An 8,062-nucleotide genomic window follows, 5' to 3' on the forward strand; every position below is an offset into this window, starting at 1 on the left:
AATTAGAGGCAAAATGGACGAAGTGAGGAAAGAACTCAGGAAAGATCATCATAAGACACATTTTGGTAAAGGAAAATCAAAATCCGCAACAAAAAGAAGAGCACGACACCTTGAAAGATGTCATAAATGCGGAAAATGGTCACTCAAAGGTAAATGTTTGAATAATCAAACATATTCAAATACCGAATTTATTACTCTATGCAGAGAAGGACCGTTCATATGTTTAGAAGAAAAGTTATTGAAGAATTGAGGTTACGCTTATGTAGCTATGGAAAACCAAATCACACGACTCTCCTATGAGTCGGCTAAAGAAGGTCTCTGAGAATTCTTTCTCATAGGTAAGTATGTACAGTGTTTATTTTATTTTATTGCTTTTAACCTTTTGATAATAAACGCTGAATCGTTCGCTATAAAGTATTAAATTGATATTCAATAAAATTAGGTATACGAAATCGAAATTATTGATATCATACAAAAATTTATTACATCATTTCGAAATTTACCGTTTATTCTTAAGTTATAAATATCTTTAATCAATCAATCCAAAATATTTCAGAAATTCGTCAGGAGTAAAACTAGGTAATATAGCCGAAATTACTTTACCTAAAAGAGGGGCGTATATTTTTGATAATATTTGATTGATTAAAGTGGGATAAAAGACCAAAAAGATATTTGGGTTTTTTAAATGTTTTTGGCATACTTTAAATCAATAAGATTAAAAATAATAATAATAAAATTTCTCGTCCCTCCTTTGGGTAAAACAACTTCGGTTCAATGACCTAGTCTTCAACTCACGACGAATTTTAAATATCAAATTTTTAACTTAATGAAATAAAGTAAATTTTTGTTTTTAAATTCACACCAAACTTAAATTTAAAATGTATAAAATTAAAAATTCATATTAATATTATTAATATTTTTATACATTAATTTTACAAACTTATATTGGAAATATTAATTTTTTAAAATATATATTAAAAAAAACTTAAATATATTGGTTTTAAAAATTTACAATAATAATTTAATACTAATTTAAAAACAAGGTAAAAATTAAATATAAAAATCTTTTTGGTCTTTTATCCCACTTTAATCAATCAAATATTATCAAAAATATACGCACCCCTTATTATTATAAAAAGAACTTTAACATCAAGTTTTTATTGCGAAATACTATTAAATACGATACAATTTTACCCAAGTTATTTATTTATTTATTTAATGGATATACCTAAACTTTGCTACAACACTTATAGACAGTGTACCTAATCGTAAAGTAGTGTAGTTTTTAGTAAGTCCGGTTCGTTCCGCAGGGAGCTAGCTGAGTTTAACGCTATATTTATTTTAAACAATATATATATATATATATATATATATATATATATATATATATATATATATATATATATATATATATATAAGTAATATTATTATTATTATAAAAGGGGAGGTTTTTACCGTTTAGTGACCGGTTTGTCGATTTTAAATATTAAGCGTAAAGATAAATGACGATAATATAAATGACAGGATTTTAATTGCGATAAAGTAAATTGCAGTAATTAAAATGACAGTAAATAAAGGTACGATGAAATATGAAATAAAAGTATTATGCTTATTTAAACTTCCGTAATCATGATGTTTGACGTTTTGATTTTAATTAATTGTTACCCGGGTTAATTGTCCTTTATCCTGGCTTATTTGATACCTATCTAGTTTTTGTCCATAATAGTTCATCGGTCATAATTATAAAATGCTCGTCAAATTAACCTTATTCGCGAAGTCAAATATTCTAACTAATTAGGGATTCGAACTGTAACAAGGTTTTAATACTTTGTTTAATGATTACACCAGGTTATCGACTGCGTATAATCCAAGGTTTTAATACTTTATTAACAATTACACCAATTACCCTTGTATGTAATCCACCCCTGTTTTAATAAGATATGAACATTAATTTACCCACTTGATCAGTTTGAATAATCAATTACTCAACCCGAATAATTAATTAAATGATCGTAAAAGATGTAGTATAAACATCACTAAATAGGACATGCATAATCATTTAATAATTATTAGATTAACTAATTTGAAGATAGGTTTGACAGATTCTAATGAGTTGTCATTCGATTAGACAATACCCCCATCTATTAATAGTCCATAGTCCAATGTCCACAAGTGTCGGTCTTTTGTCCAAACCCGAATTATGGTACAAAATCCAATAACCCCGTCTTAATATTTAGCCCAACATCATGATTACTTCGGCTCAAATAAGCATAATAATAACTTAAGTACGATACATAATTGAAAAAGGAGAATTTAACTTACAATGATTATTAATTGCGTAGCGTTACACGGACAGAGTTCCGACTTTAAAACCCGTAAAATAACTTTTACATTACCCAAACTAACTAATATAAAACTAAACTAATATATATTATAAATATATATTATAAATATATTATATATATTATAGAAATAGAGAGATTGAATTGATATGGTGTGTCATGGATTCGGCAGACTTCGTGCCTTTTATAGGAGATTTCTGACTTTGGCTGCTTCGCGAGTGTGGTACTTTTGTGCCTCGCGGAGCTTCAGATTTCAGCTCACCACTTTTTGGCCATTTGCTTGTCGACATAATTAATAAATATATATAATTTATATATAATTTATATAATTATTTATATATTATATTATATTCTTGTGCATAGTTGACTTGTACTTTTAGCTCCGTTGACTCGCGCGTTGATGCTCGGTTCATGTCTCGGTTCTGGATTTTCGAACGTCCTTTCGTACGCTTAGATATCTTGTACTTTGCATTTCGCGATTTGTACTCTTTGTAATTTTTAGACGTTTCTCATCAATGAATTGAACCACTTGGATTGTATCTTATACATTTGAGCTTTTTGGTCATTTGTGTCTTCAAATCGTCATTTTCTTCTTTTGTCTTCGCACTTATTTATTTAAACGATTATTACATAAAAATAGAACAATAGTAACTAAAAGCTTTACATATTGGAAGGATATTGATACTAAATATATGTTCATTTAGAGCACTATCACAAAAACTTGATGTTAAATCGGAGGGGTACGAAATACTATTATTTTTAATACGAAATACGATACAAATTACACAAGTTTTAATTATTTATTTACAAATGGGATATACCTAAACTCTGCTACAACACTATAGGCAGTGTACCTAATCGTAGAGTAGTATAGTTTTTAGTAAGTCCAGTTCGTTCCACAGGGAGACGGCTTATTTTACACTATATTTTTATATAACTATATTTGTACAAAATATAATATATATATATTACAATTATTATTATTATAAAAAGGGGAGTTTTACCGTTTAATGACCGGTTTATCGATTTTAAAACTTAAGTCACAATTAAAACCTAATGCAAAATATTAAAAATAAATATAACTTAATTTAAAGCGTAAAGTAAATGACGATAATTAAAGTGCGATAATTTAAAGTGCGATAAATAAAATGACGGTAAATAAGATTGCAATAATTAAAAGTACGATAATTAAAAGTGCGATAAGATATAAAATAAAGGAATTATGCTTATTTAAATTTCCGTAATCATGATGTTCGACGTGTTGATTTTAATTTATTACCATGGGTTAATTGTCCTTTGTCCTGAATTATTCGATATGTCCATCTGGTTTTGTCCATAATAGTCCATCGGTCATAATTATTAAGTGCGAGAGTCTTCGTCAAATTAACCTTATATCCGAAGTCAAATATTCCAACTAATTGGGGATTCGAACTGTAACAAGGTCTTAATACTTTGTTTAATGAATACACCAGGTTATCGACTGCATGTAATCCAAGGTTTCAATACTTTGTTAACAATTACACCAATTACCCATGAATGTAATCCACCCCTATTTCAACAAGTCCATTGACTATTAATCCATTCCCGTGTCCGGTCAAATGAACAATTATTGGTATTTATAGATATCCCGCCCACCGTACCCGATTAAGCGTGTGTGGTTATTTATAGATACGTCAAATTATAACCTTTATATTAAATTAACAAGATATCATGTAATTAAATAAATATAAAGCCCATTAATAGCCCATAGTCCAATTTTCACAAGTGTCGTTCTTTTGTTCAAACCCCAATTATGGTCCAAAGCCCAATAACCCCGTCTTAATATTTAGCCCAACATCACGATTACTTCGGCTCAAATAAGCATAATAATAACTTAAGTACGATACATAATTAAAAAAGGAGAATTTAACTTACAATGATTATTAATCGCATAGCATTACACGGACAGAGTTCCGACTTTAAAACCTGTAAAATAACTTTTACATTACCCAAACTAACTAATATAAAACTAAACTAATATATATTATAAATATATATTATAAATATATAATATATATTATAGAAATAGAGAGATTGAATTGATATGGTGTGCCATAGATTCGGCAGATTCGTGCCTTTTATAGGAGATTTCTGACTTCGGCTGCTCTGCGAGTGCGGACCTTCGGATTCCAGCTCACCACTTTTTGGCCATTTGCTTGTCGACATAATTAATAAATATATATAATTTATATAATTATTTATATATTATATTATATTCTTGTGCATAGTTGACTTGTACTTTTACCTCCGTTGACTCGCGCGTGATGCTCAGTTCATGTCTCGGTTCCGGATTTTCGAACGTCCTTTCGTACGCTTAGATATCTTGTACTTTGCATTTCGCGACTTGTACTCTTTGTAATTTTTAGACGTTTCTCATCAATAAATTGAACCATTTGGATTGTATCTTGTATATTTGAGCTTTTTGGTCATTTGCATCTTCAAATCGTCATTTTCTTCTTTTGTCTTCTCACTTATTTATTTAAACGATTATTACATAAAAATAGAACAATAGTAACTAAAAGCTTTACATATTGGAAGGATATTGATACTAAATATATGTTCATTTAGAGCACTATCAAATATCCCTACACTTGAACGTTGCTTGTCCTCAAGCAATACAGAACTTAAAATTAAATCACACTTCACTCGAATCACTTTTTTTTATTCTCACACTTTGTACAACAGTGATTTTAATACGGCGGTATAAACAATGATAGTAACGATGTGGTTACAGTCCCACATGACTTATAAAAATTTAGATCCTTTAAGGAAATTGGATCTTTATGAAAATATTTGATCATTTGAAAATTCAAGCTATATTTTACCCTAGACAAGTTTTTCGGAATAACCCTTCACCGGTGTTTGTAAAAATGTTTTTGTTTGTTTTGTGGGTTTCAGATTTTAAAATTTGGGCTCAAAACTCGTGGTTTTGTGTCACCCACTTGCTAACCTAGTATTAGGAAAGCAACACGTGTCAGGACCCGTCCTAATCCATCTGGACGAAGTCACCAACATCTGGTCCCATTGCGATGATCAACTCCAAATAATGTCTTTAAAATGAGCAAATGCACAGCGGAAGGTTTCTTTCAAACCTGAGAATAAACATGCTTTCAAGTGTCAACCAAAAGGTTGGTGAGTTCATAAGTTTATCATAAAATAATAAAATTCATCATTTTGATAGACCGCAAGATTTAAATGCTGCATGGTACAAATGGGCCCGAATCCTATACCCACCTGTAATGTACATGCGATATCTTTTAAATACAGTACACATTTCTCGTGTACGAAATCCTTTTTCATAAATCTTAGTAACCGTACACATATCTCGTGCACAAAAATAACATACACATAACCTGGGTATAAAATCATTCTCTAGATACATAACATTCACTTTTCATTGCTTTCATAACTTGGCTTGGTAACCGACCTTAACATATAATGTGCATAATAATATTCCCAAAACAGAACATCTCGTCTGTATAATAATCATATAAACTTCGAAGTACTAAACACCACGCCCACTAGCCCTTCCGTCTAGTGAACATTCTGGGTGGGGGTGTTAAACCAGGTAGCTACCTTTAGGATTCGCGTGAATTAGGGCCATACCCGTTTCTAATTCTTAGGTTACCAAGCAATAATAATCAGGGGAAATATTCACAACAATTAGTGGCAATTATAACGTCCAACTAATTCAATAATAATCCACAGAACTTCTGTCTGCATAATAATTCATTCGAGGAATGTTTTGCTTGTGTCATATAGCGTCAAACATTTATAAAAGCATTTCATGTATTCGCAGTTCAAAAAATATATTTCAAAAGCATTTAATAAAGCAGTTGTAAAAACAACGCATGTATTCTCAGTCCCAAAAATGTAAAGAGTAAAAGGGAATCAAATGAAACTCACTATTCAATATTTTGTAGTAAATATATTCATACGACGAAACTGAACAATGCAGGGTTGGCCTCGGATTCACGAACCTGTATCATTTATATATATATATATATATATATATATATATATATATATATATATATATATATATATATATATATATATATATATATATATAAACACGTAATTGAAATCGAACGAATTTATATATTATTAATGATATACTTGTTATTTTAATAAATTATATGTTTCATTAGTAATTTAATTAAATGTATTTATTTTATATTCTTTAAATAAATAAAAATATTAATATAGTTTAGTTAAGTATATTTATATATGACTAATTTTTATTGTAGTAATGATAATAATATTAGTAGTAATTTTGATAATAATAGTAATATAGTTTTTATAGAAATAATAATGATAATAATAATAATAAAGGTAATAGTAATACTACCTCAAAGAAGTAGCTCTTAAAAAATGCTCAAGCCCGGGTTAGAACCCGCGGCGTCCCGCTAACCAGATAACATCATTAACCATTCGTCCATTTTTGTTTTTCTTCTCCTTCATCTAAACCAAATGAGTACCACCATTAACATTTTTCATGTTTTTATATATTCCTTATTATCAAGTAATTGTTTTTTTTTTTTCAGTATCATCCCATCGTAATATCGTCCTCTTCTTTTATCATTTTAGTTCATCAACAACAGCACTAATCACCATTTCTCTATGCTATCGTCCTTTATTATCATGTCCTAACATAATCCATTATCATCTATATCATTATTTCCATGTTCCGTAATTTCATCAACATCATTCTTAATTCTCGTCATAATTTTCATCGTTCATCATGATCAACTAATATCATTATTTTATAACTCGTTCATCATCAATTTAATTATTCTAACCATATCTAATATCGTCATTATTATTATTACGTAACAAATCATCATCATTGACATCAGCACACATCGACAATCATTCAACTAATATGAGTTCCGGCCCAAATAGCAAACCAATCCATTAGACCTAAACAAGCCGTCCATAGTCTAAGCCCCTTCTAAAAATATGGTTGACCCAATATAAACCCAATTCCAAAACAGTTTAGTGGACATAATTTGCATTATGCTGTAAATAAAAACAAACGTTTATGATCATCGTGGGTTCCAAATGAATTGAGTGATCCTTCAATAATTTAATCGCCCTACCATATTAAAATAATGCCAACATGTCGACTAAAGATATATCAGCCACTTGATATATTAGGTGGACCGGTAATCTTTTAAAAAAAAAAACTAAGTTAATACCTCACTTTATAATGCTAGATAACCATGTATCAACACGTTATGTTTCAACTCTTCTTATTTTCTTTTGTATCAACATGCATCTTCCTTAATATTAATCTTGGTTTCTCGAATAGAATAGAAAAGAAAATAGCGGTTTTTGTGTGTTTTAAATGGCGATTGTTAAGCAGGAATATAAGGAAGAGAGGAGAGGAAGAAATGGAAGAGAGAGAGATAAAAAGAGAGTGTGAGTGGTGATCGAACATGGTGGCTCTCGGACAGAAATATATCGAGTGACAGTGGTAGGGTGAGGGTAGTGATGGGTTTTAAGGTGGTGGTTTCAGTGAGATGAAGGTGGACTAGGATGATGATGGCGGGTTTGGGTCGTAAAAAGTGGTGGTGTTCTTGATTGAAGTTCTCTTATAAAAATCATAACAGTGATTGATGGTTCCAGGTTTGATGCGTTTGGAACGATTTAAAACTGAAACAAGAAGATTAAAGGAA

This window comes from Rutidosis leptorrhynchoides, chromosome 4, assembly GCF_046630445.1.
Source record: "Rutidosis leptorrhynchoides isolate AG116_Rl617_1_P2 chromosome 4, CSIRO_AGI_Rlap_v1, whole genome shotgun sequence".
NCBI lineage: Eukaryota > Viridiplantae > Streptophyta > Magnoliopsida > Asterales > Asteraceae > Rutidosis > Rutidosis leptorrhynchoides.